This window comes from Onychostoma macrolepis, chromosome 03 (genome assembly GCF_012432095.1).
Source record: "Onychostoma macrolepis isolate SWU-2019 chromosome 03, ASM1243209v1, whole genome shotgun sequence".
In the NCBI taxonomy this organism is placed as follows: domain Eukaryota; kingdom Metazoa; phylum Chordata; class Actinopteri; order Cypriniformes; family Cyprinidae; genus Onychostoma; species Onychostoma macrolepis.
In genome coordinates, this window is record NC_081157.1 from 27,828,563 (window position 1) to 27,850,442 (window position 21,880).

The 21,880-nt window shown below is 38.3% G+C and overlaps 1 protein-coding gene across 1 annotated transcript in view; it reads right to left on the reverse strand.

Moving 5' to 3' along the window:
* Positions 1 to 17,873, reverse strand: part of baiap3 (BAI1 associated protein 3) — a 78,400-nt gene extending 60,527 nt beyond the window's left edge. Inside the window, 1 exon segment of the mRNA XM_058771053.1 lies at positions 17,086 to 17,873. The gene's annotated coding sequence lies outside the window, so the exon portion shown is untranslated.
* Between the last annotated feature and the right edge of the window lie 4,007 nt (positions 17,874 to 21,880).

Here is a 21,880-nt window from a genome sequence, read left to right on the forward strand (position 1 = left end):
CAGGTGAATATGTATAGTGAATAAATATACAGAATTTACAGGTGAATATGTATAGTGAATAAATATACAGATGGCTATTACTATAAGCAGAATTTACAGGTGATATGTACTATCAATATAATATATATACAGATGACTATTACTATAAACAAGGTGTAAAGTGCAGTGGAAGTGATTGCGTATTACAATTAGACATACGGTGCAAAATGTTAATGTAAGCATTGATAATGTAACAACAGTCGGCAGTGCAAATGAGCATAGTCCAATTTAGGTATGGTAGTGCAAGATACAAAAGTAAACAGTTGTTACTGTAATAAAAATTTACATTCAGTAGTGCAAATAAGGCAGATGTGAGGTAGGAGAGAAGAGTTAATAATATATGAGGAAGTGGATCAACGGGGGTTAGAGTTCAGTAAAGAGACAGCTCTGGGGAAGAAACTGTTCTTTAGTCTGCTGGTCCTGGTCCGAGGCACCTGAAACGCCTGCCGGAGTGCAGGAGAGAAAACAGTCTGTGGGCTGGGTGAGAGGAGTCCTTAAGGATGCTGCGAGCTCGATGCAGACAGCGTTTCCTCTGGATGTGTTCGATGGCAGGTAGTGGAGTCCCTGTGATGCGCTGGGCAGTTTTCACCACCCGCTGCAGTGCCTTGCGCTCCGCAACAGAGCAGCTCCCATACCATACTGTGACACAGTTGGTCAGGATGCTTTCTATTGCGCAGCGATAGAAGTTCACCAGTATAGCAGAGGAGAGCTGATTCTTCCTCAGTGTCCTCAGAAAGAAGAGGCGCTGGTGAGCCTTCTTGACCAGGCTGGAGGTGTTGGTTTTCCACAACATGTCCGCCGAGATGTGGATCCCCAGGAACTTGAAACTGGAGACACGCTCAACAGCCATTCCATTGATGTGGATGGTGTCGTGTGCCTCTTGACTCCTTCCTGAAGTCCACGATGAGCTCCTTTGTTTTGGTGGTGTTGAGGAGCAGGTTATTTTCAGTGCACCATGTGGCCAGGTGCTGGATCTCCTCCCTATAGGCAGTCTCATCGTTGTTGCTGATGAGGCCAATCATCGTGGTGTCGCCTGCAAACTTGACGATGGAATTAGATCCATACACAGGCTTGCAGTCGGAGGTGAAGAGGGAGTAGAGAAACGGGCTTAGCACACAGCCCTGTGGTACACCAGTGTTAAGTGTGATGGATGTGGAGCAGGTGAATCCTGATCGAACATTCTGGGGTCTGTTGGTCAGGAAGTCCAAAATCCAGTTACACATTGAGGTATTGATGCCCAGGTCTCCAAGTTTGGCTATTAACTTGGTTGGGATGACAGTGTTGAATGCTGAGCTGAAGTCAACAAACAGCATACGTGCATAAGTGTTCTTATTGTCCAGGTGAGTGAGCACAGAGTGCAGTGCCATGGAAACTGCGTCCTCTGTGCTCCTATTGCTACGGTAGGCAAACTGGTGTGAGTCCAATGTGGATGGTAGAGAGTCTTTTAGGTGTTCCAGGACCAGCCGCTCAAAGCACTTCATGACGATGGGTGTGAGTGCTACAGGGCGGTAGTCATTAGGGCACCTCGGACTAGAGTGTTTTGGCACTGGCACAATGGAAGTGCATTTAAAGCATGTTGGTACGGCTGCTTGGGCAAGAGACAGGTTGAAAATGTCTGTAAAACCCCAGCGAGCTGCTCCGCACATGCCCTGAGAACACGACCAGGGATGTTGTCTGGTCCAGCAGCCTTGTGCGCGCTGATCCGGCTCAGTGCCTTGCAGACATCTGTGGAGGAGAGTATGATTGGTGGGTGGTCAGCTGAGGGATTGAGCTTGGTGGCAGTTTCTCTGTTGTCTCTTTCAAAGCGAGCATAAAAGTAATTTAGCTCGTTCAGGAAGTTGACATCAGTGGCTGCGGGGGTGGAGTGGGTGGGTTTGTAGTCACTGATGGCCTGAATGCCCTGCCACATGCGTCGAGGGTCAGAGTTGGAAAAGTGTCCCTCTATCTTTAGCTTGTAGCAGTGCTTGGCCTTTTTGATGCCCCTCTTCAGGTTTACTCTGGATGTGCTGTAGGCTTGTGCATCTCCTGATCTGAAGGCAGTGTTGCGTGACTTCAACAGGAGTCGCACTTCCTTGTTCATCCAAGGCTTCTGATTTGGATATGTGGTGATCTGTTTCTGGGTTGTAACACTGTCAATGGTGATATTGATATGATCCAATACAGAGGAGGTGTAAGAGTCAATGTCTGTGTGAGCGCCACTGGTGGCTTGAGAAGCAAACATACTCCAGTCTGTGTGTAGAAACCTTTCCTGGAGTGTGGAATCTGCCCCGCAGGCCACACCTTGATGGTCTTCACTGATGGCTTCACACGGTTGATGAGGGGTGCATATTTGGGGTGAGGAACAAAGAAAGGTGATCTGACTGTCCCAGGTGGGGAGGGGTGTCGCAACGTAAGCTCCAGCCATGTTTGTGTAAACATGGTCTAAGGTTTTGTTTCCTCTGGTGTGACAGGAAACATGCTGGTGAAACTTGGGTAGCACTGACTTTAAGTTTGAGTGATTAAAGTCACCTGCAACAATAAAAGCCTCTTCCGGTGATCAGTCTGTTGTTTACTGATGGCTGCGTGAAGTTCTTTCATAGCAAGCTTGGCATCAGCATCCGGGGAATATAGGCTGCAGTTATAATGGTGGAAGTGAACTCCGCGGTAGATAAACGGTCTACATTTAACCATGAGAAACTCAAGGTTAGCTGAACAATGACTCCCAACAATAGCAGAGTTTGTGCACCAAGCTTTGTTAATGTAAATGCACAATCCACCACCTCTGGTCTTACCGAGCCATCTAATGTTCTATCCGCCCGAGTGTGTGGCGTCCCGCTAGCTCAATAGCGGTGTCCGTATTCCGCTGTTTAACAAGGTTTCCGTGAAGATTAGGACGTTACAGTTCAAAAGTTTCTTGCTGTGTGTGATGCTGAGTCGAATCTCCTCCATTTTGTTCACTAGCGACCGTACATTGGCAAGGAAAATGCTGGGTAAAGAGAGCCGGTGTGGTGTTAGCCTTAGCTTAGCTCTTAGTCCTCCGCGCTTCCCCCGCCTTTGTTTACGATCTCGACGCCGCCTGCGAGCACTTCCGCCCGGCCGGGTAGGGTGCATAGCCTCGGGTGTCCTAGCGATCTCAGGAAGGAGTCGAAGATTGTCCATAAAAGTGTCGGAAATTCACAAACCGATATCCAAAAGCTCACAACGGGTGTACGATGTAAAGGCACAACTGTTCTGCACGAACAGGCCCGAGATGAGTAAGAAAAATACAGCAAAATTGCAAAATCTGGAGAGACCCAGAGCCTCGCGATGTACTCGCGCCACCATCTTGGGAACATCTATTTTTTGCATTATTTGTTTGATATTTTAACATTGATCATATGTGCTGTGAACACTATTATATTGCTTTCAGCCCACTAATCCAGCAGGAGCACTGTTTTTATAATAATTTGTGATGGCAGGCCCTGTGATTGTCATCGATGCAATCACCACTCTCTTCTCTCACAATGAAGTCTTTCTGGATAAGCACCGAGAGACGGCCCATAACCGTGTCTCCGGTATTTCATAAATTGAAGAAATGTCAAGTGTCCTTCTCATTATGAAGCTCTGAATGGTGAGGTAAAAGGTTGTCTGTATGGGTGCCAATTTTTTTTTTCACTTTAATAATGAAATGATATGCACATATATTTAATATTTTAACCTGTCTAGCCACAGTGTGATCCAATCAAATCAGACCCACAATCCTCAGAATGTGTCATCTATATTAGTTGTGTGGGTGTAGAACAACCTGAGCTTTTTCTCCCCAAGCGAGACCTTGGAGTGAAAGCTATGTCTAACCTGACTGACAAAAAGACAGACAGAGCTGTGGATCAGTCAGTGGAGGGGCAGAGCTGCTGTTGTCGGTATGAGACATGAGTTTGCTCACTGAGTGGGTGATTCCATGGGAACATAGAAAGATTTCTATTTCCGTAACAGAAATCATGAGAAAAAAAATAATTGTATACACACAACATATATATTATTAAAAGAATACTAGGGCTGTCAAAAAATTGAAATATTGAATATATTATATACTAATCTTTTTATTGTAATGAACGATACACAAAAGAAAAAAATTTACTAAATTTAATAACCAGGGCCTAAAATGAAAACTCGCCAAGTACCAAATGTGAGTAATAATCAGCGTTGGCAAGTATGTGAAATAGTGTTACTCGCCAGATGGCCAGTAACATTTTTTAATTAATTCTAACGATGCCTGAAAACATAATTTAGCATGATTATCAAATCGCAAAGACTGTATTTTAATTAGATAAATATGTAATCTGATGTGTTGTGTGTCCTTTAACGATTCACAGTAAATGCAGTTCCACACAAACTCCATCTCTGTGAGTTTGAGTCGCTTGTAACGTTTATTTGAAAATATAACATGCCAAAGAGCTTGCCAAGTTTGCCGTGAGAATGGATTATAAATCTGGTATAAACAAAAGAGTCATTTCAAAAGTTTCCTTGTGGTTTCCTGCCAAAATAAAAGCCCTGTGGTTTAATGTTGGGGGGAGGGGGGTTGGGCATAAATTTTAATATTGCATTGTACTGTTATCATGTATAATAATAATAATAATAATAATAATAATAATGGATCATTTTCAAAAGACTGTGATGACAAGTTTTAACTGTCATCAGCATCATGAATTGCATCAGCATCTTAAAGTTTTTTTATATTCTCATTTAAAAAATGTAAAATAAAAATTTAATGTACATTTATACATGACATGCAGGAAAAAAATAGTAGGCTAAATCGTGTGCGCACATTTTAGCAAATCGAGGGAACGAATTAGCAAATCGTGCGCACGATTTAGCAAATTGAGGGAACGAATTAGCAAATCGAGTGCATGATTTAGCAAATCGAGGGAACCAAATAGTAATCATGTGCATGTTTTAGTAAATCGTGCGCACAATTTATTTATTTTTTCTTGCATGTCATGTACAGTTTTACCATCAGTTCAAGCCCGAGAGGGGAACAGAGTCGGGTGACAGACACAGTGATGATGCTCGTATGTGTTTGCACACAAGCCGCGATTAAGACAGCTGACTCCACTGTGATGTGACCCTCTCTCTCTCTCTCTGTCTCTCTCTCACACACACACACACACACGATGCGCAAAACTCTGCATTTGAACAGTCAATAGCAAATACTTAAACTAATAACAAAACATACATACAGTCGCTGATTCAGAAGCGCCAGATTGTCTTAGCAAAGTCAGAATTACCTCTCATTGGTTCACGAAACGGTCGTCCATAAAATGCGTTGTGATAACATCTGGGTTGTGCTGTTCTGTTGTGAGTAATCTTAATGATTCCTACATGCATCTACTTTCAGAAGGCCAAATAAAGTGCTTTTGCTTTCACCTAGAAACACACAGCGTCTCCCTGTCATTGCTACATCAACACTACTGCAGTTACTGAAACCACGCCTTTGCGTGAACATTTGGGTGGTGTTACGCAAATATTTCCACATCGTGACGTAGACATGTTTTAGGGGGGCGTGGCAGAGTCTTAGCTTTGATAAAGAATATCTCTTTGGTTTTGAGACTTTAGTCTTTGCAACTTCAGGGATCTTATCTATGCACAATCAGCTTGTAACACTCCAAAGAGAAAGGAAAACTTGAAATCACATCATATGACCTTTTTAAGTTCTGTGTAATAAAATGGAATGACCCAGGGAAAAAGTATTGAACACGTTTACTGAAATGTATTTAATACTTTCTACAAAAGCCTTTGTTGGTAATGACAGCTTCAAGATGCCTCCTGTATGGAGAAACTAGTCGTATGCATTGCTCAGGTGTGATTTTGGCTCATTCTTCCACACAAACAAGTCTTCAAATCTTTAAGGTTCCATGGGCCTCTTCTATGAACTCTGATCTTTAGTTCTTTCCATAGATTTTCTATTGGATTCAAGTCAGATGATTGGCTGGCCATTCTAGCAGCTTTACTTTCTTTCTCTGAAACCAATTGAGGGTTTCCTTGGCTGTGTGTTTGGGATCATTGTCTTGCTGAAATGTCCACCCTCATTTCATCTTCATCATCCTGGTTGATGGCAGCAGATTTTTATCAAGAATGTCTCGGTACATTTTTCCATTCATCCTTCCTTCAATTAAATGAATTTTGCCAGTGTTATACCATGATGTTTTGGGGTGATGTGCAGTGCCATTTGACCTCCAAACTTGGTGTTTATTATGGCATCCAAAGAGTTAAATTTTTGTCTCATCTGACCAGACTATTTTCTGAACTTATTTGTTTTTCTCTTTGTATGTATGGATTACTTGGATTGTTACCGACATCTGGTGAAAATTTCATGTCAACTGCACCTTTAGAAATATATTTACTGAGAAAAATGGCGACATGTTCAATACTTATTTTACCCCCGCTGTATATATATATATATATATATATACAGTGGGTACGGAAAGTATTCAGACCCCCTTAAATGTTTCACTCTTTGTTATATTGTAACCATTTGCTAAAATCATTTAAGTTCATTTTTTTTTCATTAATGTACACACAGCACCCCATATTGACAGAAAAACACAGAATTGTTGACATTTTTGCAGATTTATTAAAAAAGAAAAACTGAAATATCACATGGTCCTAAGTATTCAGACCCTTTGCTGTGACACTCATATATTTAACTCAGGTGCTGTCCATTTCTTCTGATCATCCTTGAGATGGTTCTACACCTTCATTTGAGTCCAGCTGTGTTTGATTATACTGATTGGACTTGATTAGGAAAGCCACACACCTGTCTATATAAGACCTTACAGCTCACAGTGCATGTCAGAGCAAATGAGAATCATGAGGTCAAAGGAACTGCCTGAAGAGCTCAGAGACAGAATTGTGGCAAGGCACAGATCTGGCCAAGGTTACAAAAAAATTTCTGCTGCACTTAAGGCTCCTAAGAGCACAGTGGCCTCCATAATCCTTAAATGGAAGACGTTTGGGACGACCAGAACCCTTCCTAGAGCTGGCCGTCCGGCCAAACTGAGCTATCGGGGGAGAAGAGCCTTGGTGAGAGAGGTAAAGAAGAACCCAAAGATCACTGTGGCTGAGCTCCAGAAATGCAGTCGGGAGATGGGAGAAAGTTGTAGAAAGTCAACCATCACTGCAGCCCTCTACCAGTCGGGGCTTTATGGCAGAGTGGCCCGACGGAAGCCTCTCCTCAGTGCAAGACACATGAAAGCACGCATGGAGTTTGCTAAGATGGTGAGAAATAAGATTCTCTGGTCTGATGAGACCAAGATAGAACTTTTTGGCCTTAATTCTAAGCGGTATGTGTGGAGAAAACCAGGCACTGCTCATCACCTGTCCAATACAGTCCCAACAGTGAAGCATGGTGGTGGCAGCATCATGCTGTGGGGGTGTTTTTCAGCTGCAGGGACAGGACGGCTGGTTGCAATCGAGGGAAAGATGAATGCGGCCAAGTGCAGGGATATCCTGGACGAAAACCTTCTCAAGAGTGCTCAGGACCTCAGACTGTGGGAAGGTTTATCTTCCAACAAGACAATGACCCTAAGCACACAGCTAAAATAACGAAGGAGTGGCTTCACAACAACTTCGTGGTGTGATTATTCGCAAATGGAAGAAACACAAAATAACTGTCAGTCTCCCTCGGACTGGGGCTCCATGCAAGATCTCACCTCGTGGAGTTTCAGTGATCATGAGAACGGTGAGGAATCAGCCCAGAACTACACGAGAGGATCTTGTTGATGATCTCAAGGCAGCTGGGACCATAGTCACCAAGAAAACAACTGGTATCACACTACACCGTGAAGGATAGAAATCCTTCAGCACCCGCTAGGTCCCCCTGCTCAAGAAAGCACATGTACAGCCCGTCTGAAGTATGCCAATGATTCAGAGGAGAACTGGGTGAAAGAGTTGTGGTCAGATGAGACCAAAATCAAGCTCTTTGGCATCAACTCAACTCGCCGTGTTTGGAGGAGGAGGAATTCTGCCTATGACCCCAAGAACACCATCCCCACCGTCAAACATGGAGGTGGAAACATTATGCTTTGGGGGTGTTTTTCTGCTAAGGGGACAGGACAACTGCACCGCATCAAAGGGACAATGGACAGGGCCATGTACTGTCAGGGCCAGGGCATTGAGGCCACCCAAGGGCATTGAAAATGGGTCGTGGATGGGTATTCCAGCATGAAAATGACCCAAAACACACGGTCAAGGCAACAAAGGAGTGGCTCAAGAAGAAGCACATTACGGTCCTGGAGTGTCCTAGCCAGTATCCAGACCTTAATCCCATAGAAAATCTGTGGAGGGAGCTGAAGTTTCGAGTTGCCAAATGTCAGCCTCGAAACCTTAATGACTTGGAAAGGGACTGCAAAGAGAAATCCCTCCTGAGATGTGTGCAAACCTGGTGGCCAACTACAAGTAGCATCTGGCCTCTGTGATTGCCAACAAGGGTTTGCCACCAAGTACTAAGTCATGTTTTGCGAAGGGGTCAAATACTTATTTCACTCATTAAAATGCAAATCAATTTATAACTTTTTTGAAATGCATTTTTCTGGATTTTTTTTTTTTTTTTTATTCTGTCTCTCACTGTTCAAATAAACCTACCATTAAAATTATAGACTGATCATTTCTTTGTCAGTGGGCAAAAAATCTGCAGGGGATCAAATAATTTTTTCCATCACTGTATATATATATGGTCCTCCCAAATTTGCTGAGAAACCCAGAAATGTGAAAAAGGTCTACAGTTGTTGTCAATGCCAATATGTGTGCATATGCCAGCAGCCATATCACCCTGCAGCCCAAGACCGGTTACCAACTGAAGCTAAGCAGGGTTGAGCCTGGTCAGTATCTGGATGGGAGACCTCCTGGGAAAACTAGGTTGCAGTAGTATTAGTGATCTTTCTTCTTTTCTATTGATTTAATTAGACGATAATAATAATAATAATAACAAAAATAATAATACATTCAAAAGATTAATAATAATATTATTTGTTCCCTTATTTGTTCTGCCTGTTTTTAATAATAATAATAATAAAGCATATACAGTTTCATGGCCAGTAAAAAATTGTAATGGCTAGTAAATTTTCTCAAGTCACCGACCACTAGCAGGTTTTCAAAATGTTAGTTTTAGGCCCTGGTAATAACTACATAATAAATATAAATATATATATATATATATATATATATATATGTACACACAGAACTGGGTAGATTACTTACAAATTGTAATCCGTTACTGATTCCAGATTACATGACAAAAATTGTAGTCAGTAACGTAATCTGTTACATTACACATTTTAGGTAATATAATCAGATTACTTTTAGATTACTTTTGATTTAACTCGTTTATCACATTGATTTAAATAGCATTATCTTGTACCATAATGATGTAAAAAATGCAAAGAGTAAGAAAACTTGTTCCATTCATTGTAATTTACAACATGAAGTGCATTAAACATTATATTACATCAAGGTTTCCCAAACTAGGGTTCATAAAGGAACTGCAGAGGGGTTATTTAATAGTTTAATGAAAAGCTGATGGACTTTTTAAATCATAAAAAAAAATTAAATGAAATTAAGTAATTTTAAAACAAACTCCTTTTCATTTTTTTTTTTATTTTAAATTATTTTTTTATTTGAACTCCCTTTTGAGGAAAGTCTCTTCACTTGGCGGCCATATTAAATTTGCAACGCCTCCGGGCAGCTCGTAGAAAACCTATCTTAATGAATGGGGTAATCCTGAAATCTCAAAAACTGCTCGCTGAACTCAAAATTTCAAATCAGCAACACAAATCTGAAATTAATTGCCCCATGAATGTTTTTTCTTATGCTCAAATAGCATTTAAAAAGCTTATATTTCAGGCTAGACCAGCCAATGCGCATGCGTAGTTCCAGTGTGCATTGGCTGGTCTAGTCAGGTTTCTATGGGAAATTTGGCTCTGTCATTTAGAAGGTGGGACTATTCCTCCATATTGTGCATTGCAGTTTCTCCCATTCATAAGTATAGGAGAGAACCGTCTTTGCATTTCTATAGTCTTTGTTTTAAATGAAACACTTACTAAAAAAAGATGAACTATTTTTATTTACCTGCATGCAATGTGATCATTAATCAACATCAAAGAAACCGTGAGCATGCAAATGTGTTACTTAATTATTGAAATATTTATTTTAAAATCTAAGGAGTACTTAAAGCAAATATATATGGTGAATAAGGTTTAGATGACAAAGTATTGTAAGGCCTGCATTACATGTAACTAAGAAATAACATAAATGTGTGCATTTTAATTAGTTATAATTAATAATACATGGTTAAAAAACCTACAGTGTAATAATTCAAATAAAAATGAATGTGTTCATCAGTAGTTGATGCAATGTTGAAACCCTTCTTAAACCTGAAATGATTTTTGTAAATGCAGTGTTCAAATGCTGTCACCACCTGACTAATGACTGATCTTTGTGTGAATGTCCACAAAACTGGACTATATATACACTATGTATATAATCGGTAGGCTATTTTAGAAAGAAAATTTAAAAGATGAAAAAGAGAAATTAGGGAGAATCAATGATTTATGAATAATGTATTGCTAGTGTGTGAATAATATGTAATCATGTAATTCATAAAAACGTAACTGTAGTCTGATTACTAGTATTTTAAAATGTAACTTACTCTGATTACAAGTACTTAATTTTTGGAATCTGATTATGTAATCCAGATTACATGTAATCAGTTACTACCCAGCTCTGTGTGTGTGTGTGTATATATATATATATATATATATATACATATACATGTAGTATATAATATTAATTAATAATCAATATAATCAATAAACTATAATATAATATAGTTTTCAAAAAGCAACAAATCTCAGGTTTGATGTGGATGAACTGGCACATACTACTACTGATGGGCTGTTGGGGTCCTGAGACAAAAAAGGTTAGGAAGCACTAATAAAGGGCAGGTAGCACAGGGGAGGAACCAGGGCTCATATCATTTCGATCTCAAGGCCGATAAGACCAGTAATCCTCCAGGCTGTGATAAAGGTGTATGCGGCCATCAGGGGATCTATGCCAGCTTATTCCCCACAAGGCCATTCTCAAAGAGTCAATCTACAGTGTTGATCAACGTTAACATCAGGCATAATACCACAGACATTTTGCAATTGGGATCGATTGGACTCAAAACCCTATTGGTCTCTCTGAAATGAAACTAAATGAGAATAGCTATAGTTCTGTGTCCTTCCAAGCTGCATTTGAGATGTTTACGGGTGTTTACACTCACCATGTGATGGAACAAATCAGATAGACGTCCAATGACACAGTCTTTTACACTGAATGTATTGTGTCACTGAATACTGAACAATGACAGCTAGTGAAATATTTGCCCTACATGGGCAACTTCTCTCTAAATCAGCATCCTAACCATCATGGCATCTCAAATAATTCTTAAAAACTTCCAAAATAAGCCAAAAATGCACTGCATGACTGAAAATATCTCCCTGTGGACACTTAAAGACTCAGTTTCTTGTCTCCTGTCATGTTGCTGTGCACACTACACAACTGAGTAGGTGCATCAATTACGAGATCACTTTTCTCCCTAATCCTTGAATGCTTTCTGCAAAAATTTGTTTGCGTACAAACAGGAGAGCTGATTCATGAGAACAGCTCAACAAACATGTCACAAGTCATCTCAAAAATCATCTCACTGGAGAACTTCAGAGGACGTCGTGGACTGCGATCTGTGCCTTCTTGTAGCAAACTAGCCATCAACTTGAATCAATCAAAGGCAACATGCTGTAGTTCTGTAGTAGTACAGTATATATTTGGCTATAGGCAGCAACACAAATAGCACTCTGCATAGGAGACTTGATGTACACAGTTGATTTTGACATTGCTGCTAAGGGAATGCAGCAATACTTTTTAAGCATAAAAAAAATAAAAAGGGCTGAAATGTTTGATGAATTATATCCCGATATTTAATTTAATTAAAACTAAGGGGGCAGTACTTAATTGTTATTGTTTTGGAGAAGTGAAATACTATCAATATTAAGTTTAGATTCAGAATCACAGCTCCATGTTAGTGCTTCTTCTCTTCAGTTCACCCCACTCATTTTCTGTAGGGTTCAGGTCAGAGGACTGGGACGGCCATCGTAAAAGATTCATTTTGTGCTCAATGACCCATTTTTGTGTTGATTTTGATGTTTGTTTTGGATTACTGTCCTGATGGAAGATCCAACCACAGCCCATTATAAGATTTCTAAGAAGTGTCACATCTCCGCTGGAGCAAGGAGAACGCAGGAGTCGAGTAGCACAATCAAACCTTCTTTAAATGAAGCACAAACACAGGGAAACATGGAGCACGGGGGGAAAGACAAACAATACTGGACAGACACAGGGAAACACTAGGCTTAAGAATCAAGGACAAAAGAAACAGGTGAGGAGAAAACATACCTGTCAAGTATCCCGTTTTGGCCGGGAAAGTCCCGTATTTTACCCTTCTTTCCCGCCGTCCTCCCGTATTAGTATTTTCCCGTAAATCTCCCGTATTTTAACCTGCGTTATTAAAAAATAATAACACCGGAGTAAAAAAAAAAAAAAAAAACATTTCCAATCTGAGCTGTCACTAGCCTCGCGATAACTGCCATCTGCAGTAGCCTACAGTACTGTAGGTGGCAGTTGTCACGAGGTTAGTGTGTGAGGTCAGATGATGAGTGACAACGCGGGAAAAAAACAAAACCGAGACGGATAATGGAGGTAACAACAGTGACGGAAGGCACTCCTGCCAAAAAACCAAAACCCTCGTGTAAATACCGCGATCAATGGGACAGCGAATTTAATTTTAGCATGGTACGAAAGATTGTTACAGAGAATAGGATGACATTAGACAACAGAACTGTTTGCGCTTTACTCTCATGTAAAATGAACCACTCTGGCCCAGCCCACAAATACACTCCTTCCAAAACAGTCATAAAGAATGCAAAGTCTGCAACAAATTTGTACAATAACTCACTAAAAGAGTAAAGAAAAGCAATATGAAATAAAAAGAATGTGGAATGAAAATAAAATGTAAAGACAAGCAATGTTAAATTAACAGAAAATATGCAAATAAGCCTTTAAATAAATGCTCTTCATATATACCCTTTTGTGTTTTCATTTGGGCTATAACACCTGTCTTAAAATGTAAGGGATACTGGAGCTTGGTTGGGGTGGTGGGACTGCTTGTTGGTGGGCGCCGAAAAATTTCCCTTATTTTCAAATCCAAAACTTGACAGGTATGGGAAAAAATCAAACACAGACGGAGACCAATGAACTAATAATAAAGACAGGAACAGGAAGGACCAAGTATGGGCATGGGGAACAAGACACACGTGACACAGAGGCAGTCAGGTTTAGATTTTTTATCTTTTGGTATTTTATTGAATCCATGATGTCCTGCATCTGAACAAGATGTCCAGGACCTCCGGCAGAAAAACAGGCCAACAACATTAAAGATCCAGCAGTATATTTAACAGTGGACATGGGGTACTTTTTATCCCTGTTTGTACTAAACCCATCTAGTGGGTTTGCTGCCAAAAAGTTATTTTTTTAGTTTCATCTGACCATAGAAGCCAGTCCCATTTGAAGTTCCAGTCGTGTCTGATAACTGAATATGCTGGAGTTTGTTTTTGGATGAGCTTGGATCATTTTTCCTGAAACCCTCCTGAATAATATGTGGTGATGTAGGGGATGTTTGATATATTTTTTTTAGGCTTTCTAACTCCAAGACTCAACTAATCTCTGCAATTCTCCAGCTGTGGTCCTTGGAGAGTCTTTAGCCACTCAAATTCTCCTTCTCGCCGTGCATTAGGACGATATAGACACACGTCCTCTTCCAGGCAGATTTGTAACATCTTTAGTTGATAGGAACCTCTTAATTATTGCCCTGATGGTGGACATGGGGATTTTCAATGCTTTAGCTTTTGTCTTACAGCCACTTTCTATTTTGTGAAGCTCAACAATCTTGTTCTGCACATCAGAACATTATTGTTTGGTTTTACTCCTTGTGATGGATGATTAAGGGAATTTGGCCTTTGTTTTCTTTATATTTATAATCCTTTGGAACAGGAAGTCATAGCTGGACAATTTCATGCCCCTATTCTCCCTGGTGTGCTAAAAAAAAAAATGTAAACACGAATGGGAATATACTTTACTCATATGAAATTCCAGGGGTGCCAATTATTGTGGCCAACATGCATTGGAGAAAAGCACTTATTTCATCATGAGATTTTCTCCCCACTTTCAATTGTTTTACTTCAATGATAAGTTAGAATTTTGTGAATTTTTTGAGCGAAAGATCAAAAGGATAAACAATGCAGATTTATTTTCACAGCCACCTTTGCTCAGATTTACCAAGGGTGCCAATATTAGTGGAGGGCACTGTAGTAGACATAACATTTTAATTGTTATGACAATTTCTAGTACTGAAATTCTTAATATTGAATTGATTATATCATATTCAATTATGTATATCTATATTTCTCATGCATTTTTATTTATTTCATATTTTTTATCTATTTCTTTATTTTATTTATTTATTTATTTATTTATTTATTTATTTATTTATTTTTTTTTTTTTTTTTTTTCACAGATCATTGCAGTGCATCCCAGAATTGAATTTTCCACAAAGGATACATGTACTGTTGAATTGAAATTCGGCTAAAACATGGTATGTTAGAAAGCCGCTTAATTTAGTATGCTTGCGTCTAGATTTCTTTTCTGGCTAAAGGGATAGTTCACCAAAAAATGTAAATTCTGTTATCATTTACTCACCCTTACATCATCCCAAATGTCTCTGCACAAATGTTAAGCTCCAGACTTAACAAAAATTTGAGCTATATACAAGTTTTTTGCAGCTATACAACAGTTTTGTGGTTCTCAGTCAACTCACTGATGCATTTTCAGTGAATATTGGTTTAAATTTCAGTCTGTTCATCACTCAATGCTTTATATGGCTTCAAAAGACTTGAAATACAGCATACAAGAATGGTGAATTGTATGATTTTTTTTTTTTTTTTTAACCTTATGGCCACTATAAACTACCATCATAAAGAATAGAGCTATGAAGAAAGGGTGAGTAAATTCTGAAAAATTTCATTTTGGGGTGAATTATTACCACATTACACATTTTCTAGTTGTAAGGCTGTGTAGTCCACAATGGAAATTTATCTTGTGCTGCTTATTTCATATGACAGAATGAAACAATAATATTGCCTTGATTTATTTGACATTTACTACGGTTTTAACAGGTCACTGCTCAAATCAACAGCAACTTTCAAGTAGTCTTCTCAAATTAGGCAGTGGAATTTTACTCTACTAAAGTGGAGCAGCTGATTATTGGGAAACATAAAGGGTAAATGATGACGAGCCATCATGATTTTAGAGAGGAATGAAAAATGGATGGACATTTGCAAGCCAACAGCTCTAATAAAATACCAGTTTCTTTCAAATCAAAGGACTCTTAAACTCCAAGACGGCATCTGATTGCAGCACATTAAAATAAATAGTCCCTGCAAATAAAAAAAAAAAAGTAATACAATTCCACTTTCTTTTTTTTCTATAGCTGCACTGAGACATTCACAGCAACTCGCAAAAAGACAGATGAGAGAATGGAGTGCTGTCTTTCACCTGTGGCAGGAAGCTCTGCTCACACGTCTGCTCAAGCCCCCATTAAGAACAGCAAAGATTTAAACTGTCAATCAGAGACCAAAGGGGAGACTGCAGAGCTTTCACATTCAATTTCAGTGGGACAAGCTCTCGCGTGAGCGCTCGCTTCTCTATTTTTACTTTGGCCATAGAAAGACATATTTTTTCAGCTAGATATCTCAATCTTGTAAACAATATTTTGTAAATTCTTGACAATTTATGAGATGATGTTTATGATGAATACAGAATATAAAAATCCTATACATTTTATCATATCTAAATTCTTTTTCACTCAACTTACAATCAAATGAATGAGCTAATGGTTATTTAAAACTCTGCTATGAATAAACTCCACTTCATCTACCTGCCTATTAAGTTGTTTAGCTCCTATAATTCTATGTGGTTTTTTCCCTCTTTGTACGGAAAAGTTTTTGCACTCCAAACTGTGTTTAAATGAATATACTACACATGATTTATAGTTTGTGCTTCTTGAATTTCCAACCTTATCTTGTGTCTATATGTGTTGTTGTCTTGGCAACTAACTCCCTTGTGCACCATTGCACCATCAACACATTACTCAGGGGTAAAATAAAATATGTTCGCATTTAAATGAAGATTTTAATGGGTACCCTAATTTATCCAAACACACGTCTCTCAATTATTCTTGCATTATGTGTTCATTCGGTGACTGAAATCTGCACGCCTTTAAATTTCAAATTTGAGCAAATATTTTTTATTTTTAGTGTATGGAGCAATTTTATACTATTTTATATTTTACAATTTAGACAAATTAATGTGATATGAAACACTGCATCAGCTAATACATTCAACAAAATTGAATGATATACATCTCACCATACTAAATACAAAAGCAAGATGATGATTCAGTTTCAGGACAAAATGCTCTTTTTCATTGTCAGACAAATAAATGAATAAATAAATACAAAAACTGCGCCCTCTGAGAGCTACTTTACCACCGTTACATCTGTTGAGATATAGCTACAGGTGTTAAACTACTATAAGACATAAACAGAGATCTGCAAGCAGGGGGGAAAAAGGTAGAAACATTCAATCAAAAGCTTAAAAAGCCCAAGAAGCCACTAAAACGCAATTCAAATCCACAGTAAGCCATTACGCAGACTAAATTACAAAAATAATACGATTTAGTATATTGAAAAAAATCCTATAACACTATAACGCATGTGTAAAGCAAGACTAAACAACATATACATTGACTTGTACTCACAGGTAACATCATAAAGCTAGTAATATTTCCTACTCAAGCTTATTAGACTGTAATTCACAATGTTAAACGAAAGAATGCAATTCAGACAACACGATTCACGTATAAATCCATAGAAATCATCTCACCTGTGGATTTCTCATTCACTGTTGTGCGATGCGCCGGCGACTGTTTCTGTGCGTCTCAGACTTTTCTTCGCCCATCGAAATCTACGCAACTGGTTGGTGGTATATCCCTTTAAGACGGGAGATGTAAACTAAGCAATAAACGTTAATTTGTCCTCATCTGATGACAGGAAAACGGTTTAATTTCTCCGAGACGGTTCCGTCTGCTCTTGTGCGCGCCGGTATGAGCTATATATGGTAAAAGGAAGTGCAAGACTACTTTGCATGCCTCTAGCTGTTGCTGAGGGGCTGTCAGCCGCTTTGCCAAGAAAGAACAGCTTTGCCGTGGACAAGAAAATGTTTTAGTTTTACGTGTAGGTTATGTGCTGCAACATAACATAATAATAATAAAAAAGACTTCGTTACGCAAAACAGGTATGAACGTCCAGAAAGTGTGAGTATTTGTAGCTACAGCAAGTCATCTGCTTTGTATGGAGAATAATAGATCCTCTATAAGGGTTGCATGAGTATTGCCTGCCAAACAGATGAATATCACAGTCTGGACAGCCTACAATTTTATAAATCAGCCCAATAATTGACTCTGCCTTACTGTGGGTTTGCCAGCATTGCATAACTAGGGCAAATTTCACAAAACCTCCATAAAACCTCTAGGTTATTGTTTACAGAACTCACTGAAAGAAAGCCACAGCCAAGACTTGGCATTTATGTAGGTCTCCTCTATTTTGTTCCAATTAGACAAACCAGTAGGAGGAGGTGCTACCCTGCAGACAGTAGATCTGAGACATTTATTAGTATGAGTAAAACAGAAGCGTGGACCTGAGCTCCCAAACAGTGCGGTGACTCATTCTGTCACAGACCAAACGTGTGAGAGCTTTGTGTTCATGCACATGTGTGTGAGAATATAAGAAAACACGATGCTTTAGTGCTCAGGGCCGAAGGAAAAAAAGAAGAAAAAAAAGCACAGAACATTGAGGAGTATTTGTAGATCGCAAGAGGAAAATTACCTCCACTTGAATAACATCGCTGAGATGTTTTGTTCCTTATTCTGTTGTGTTTCCAATTTAAATGTGTGCACGTGACAGGCTATATGGGTGGGTTCTTTAAAATTGGCCCACTCCCTCACTAATATAGGCTGATCTTATTGAGCTGTGGTTATTGATTAGCGGTCTTTCAACGTGGGAAACCAGATTAGATTAGTGTCAACACAGCTATTGGATGAGCCAACGTCAGTCTCAAAAGACAGATCTGGCAAGTCAATTCAGGAAATTAAAACACAATCTTTGCCAAATTTCAGTTGTTCATTTTGTTTAATGTCCCACACAAGAGCTCTTAAACTCGAGCAGAATCCAGGTGATTCAATCACGGGCCATTTTTGTACAAAGAATTGTGGAAACCTGGGGTTGAAGGTCCTCCTTAATTCTGTAAACCCTTTATTTTATGAAACAGTTTATTGAAAAGAAAATGTGTATATATATATATATATATATATATATAATATATATGTTTTTTTTGTTTTTTTTTACTGATATGGCCAAAAGATGTGATGAAATTCCAGCTTAGTAAGATCGTCTTAGTATAGCAAGCTTACATAAAATGCATAATAATATCAGCTGTCACTCTGTATCTCCCAATACATGTCTTACTAAGATGATATTTAAATGCTTAGTTTTATGATCAAAGCTCTGTAGTTTTTATTGTGGGGTGAAAACATATGCAACACACACACACACACACACTCAAAAAGTTTCCTCAAAACCTGCTGTATCATATTTGATGCTCACCTTGAACATAATATTTCTGAAAATTATGTATGGATAATCAGGTAAACCTAAGTTGCTTCTGTCCATTAAGTGGTGACTCTTTAAATATTATTAACAATGTGAAAGATTCTTATGTTTACTAAAGGTTTCACAACAAAAAGAATCACGACCTGGAGTGAGGAGGTTTTTACAATTATATTAAAAGGCAAAATATAAACTATCAGTCAGTTGATAATGCATGTAGTAGATTGTGTACAACAAGTTTTTCAGCAGTTTCAATCATGTTGATAATTCAGAGACCTTAGAAATTTGCATATCAAATGATACAGTACGGTTTATAGAGTTAGCATCTCAGTTGTTTATCCAAAGTGTCTTGATTTTTCTCCTCAGAAAAAGATCTTCAAATGTGTCTCCTCTAAAAACAATGTATCAAACTGCTCTGATTTGCTCAGGTGCTAGATAAGTCTACATTCAAATGTCAGATCTCAGTATGAGCTCTCATCAAAATCTCCCAAATCAAATGATCTGAGCTATATTATCCACGTTCATTTTACAGCTCTTTACTTTTACTATATCAACAATGTATATTTTTTATTGTACATAAGGAATTTTAGTAGAAATATTTGACACAAATCTGATACTTAGCTGAGAAAGCAGAACTGAGAAGTCTGTGAATGATGAAATAGCATCTACTGAGTTCTGCTGAATTGATCTCAAACCTTGCACACACTCTCAAGAAAAGTGTCTGACAAGGGTTGACTGATATATATATATTTTTTATTTTGTACAGAAGGTTCAATTTGTGTCTTTTATTGCTTCATCAGACCCTGTCTCGGGACATTTCACTATTTGTCATCCACGCCTCGGAATTCATGGCGAAGAGGAGACGCAAAGTGTCACTTCACTCCCTCCGGCTCGATCCTTATACCCTGCCACCACCCATACCCCTCACCCATCTACACCACCCACGTCTCCACTGCCTTTCCTCGCTACTATAAATAGGCTCGGACACATTAATTACGTAGCTGCTGGGGTGAGGTGCCTCTCAGTACACTGAAATTATTCTTTAGCAGAGCCAATAAAACAAAGCACCAGCCGGGCATCTCTTCTCAGCAACGGATTTCCAAATGGCTGGAAGAAGCTCTAAACGGCTTTACCTGTATGCAAGAAGGTGGGGATAGGAGGATGCGTCCAACGGTTATTTACTTTCATTGATTTCACAGCTGCGCTGAAATCAAACACCTGGCTTCAATGCCAGAATGAATTGGGATTGTCGCCATCCAACATCTTAGGGAAGCTGCTTTGAAACTGCAGCTTGTCAAAATACAAGCTAATGATATAATCAAACAAGCTACTGGGTGGGGGGGGGGGTTGGTTTTTTTTTTTTTTTTTTAAATGTAATTTCTAACTATCCGATGATAATTAATAACTTATAAGGCATATTTTTGCTGGTAAAAAAAATAAAATAAAAAAACACACTTTGAAAATGTGTCAAGACAAATATCAACACATTATGTTATATACTTTTTTTTTTTTTTTGAGTTAAACCTATCTCAAAAATAATTTTGTATAGACTTTTTATAGTCTCGTTTCCATATCTCACATTTTTGAGACAAAATTTTGTTATATTGCTTATTGATGAACCAAGTAGAGAATCTTATTCATCTGCAAGTTTATGCAACTAAAATGTATTTGATTTAAAATGTACTATTTGCGGTTTTTTTGGTTTTGTTTTTTTTGTTAGTTGTTTTGTTAGAAAAAGTATATGTAACATATATGTATATGTAATAAATTTGACTCTTTTTGAGCAGTCCTTTATTAAATAAAAGTAAAGTAATCCAGTTGATACTGGTAATTCTTAAATTATATTTTCTTATACATTTCATATAATGATATATTGAAATTACTCATACTGAAGGAAAAAAAAGAATTCTTGCATCAGAGTGGTAAAGTTTCAAAAATTCTGCTTTTAATTAAAAAAGGGTTACATGTAGTAATAACACTGAAATACCTCATAACAAGAGTTGGATAGAACACGTTACCCGTTACTGTATCTACTTTTCCTGGTAACGCTGTAAAGTAATGAGTTACATTTTAAGTTCATGTAATTTGATTACAGCTACTTGTGTCAATAAAATTATGTTACTTAAGTTACAAATGCAGTGATTAAAAAAAAAATGAAGTAAAAATCATGTTTTGCGTGTCAGTAGCCTATGCCCTTTAATAAATCACCGGAGAATGTGAGCTAAAATGAGTCCTACAACATTTAGATGCAATGAAAGGTTGCCTATCATATTTCAAAATGTTGCACTCGACATATTTTAGTCTGACATTATAGTTTGGCAAATGTTCAACAAGTGAATGTGTAAAGTGTATGTCACAGTAACACTAATAAAGTAAAAAATAAATGACTCATCAGAATGAGATCAACCGCTGGATTAAACCGCGTGGGCATCACAATTCAAGATTTATCACAGCGCATCTTCTTCCAAAAATGAAAAGTAGCCGAGATGAACTTGAATCTTTCTACAGAGGTGACTTGAGCGTCTCAAGCTCGGTTTCGCGCGGACGATTATCTTATAGCGCACGATGCGCTCAGACTAAAAAGACTGTACCACGTGTTGGTTTCATACAGATTATTTTATCAGAGAATATTTGTTTTCGGCATGATTTACTTCATTTAATAATAGACACTTCAAGCTTTCTTTAGATATACTGTATTTCTCATGTCATTTTCGTTCATTTTAGTGACTCGTTTCAGGACTATATTTACGGAGACTGAGAATGCAGAAAGCGCACCCTCTATTTGTTTTCTTTATTTTGCAAAACCAAAAAAAAAAAAAAAAACAAGAAAAAAAGAAAAGTTTTGCTGAGATTGGAAGCGAATCAGGGTATACAAATAATAGGCCTATACTTATGTATTTTTTTCAGTCAATATGAAATTAATGAAAGAACTATGAGTTTCTCTTTGTGGTGTATTTTTTTAGGTTTGATAACTTGAAAAGTAAAGTAATTAGTAATCTGATTACTGTTTAAAT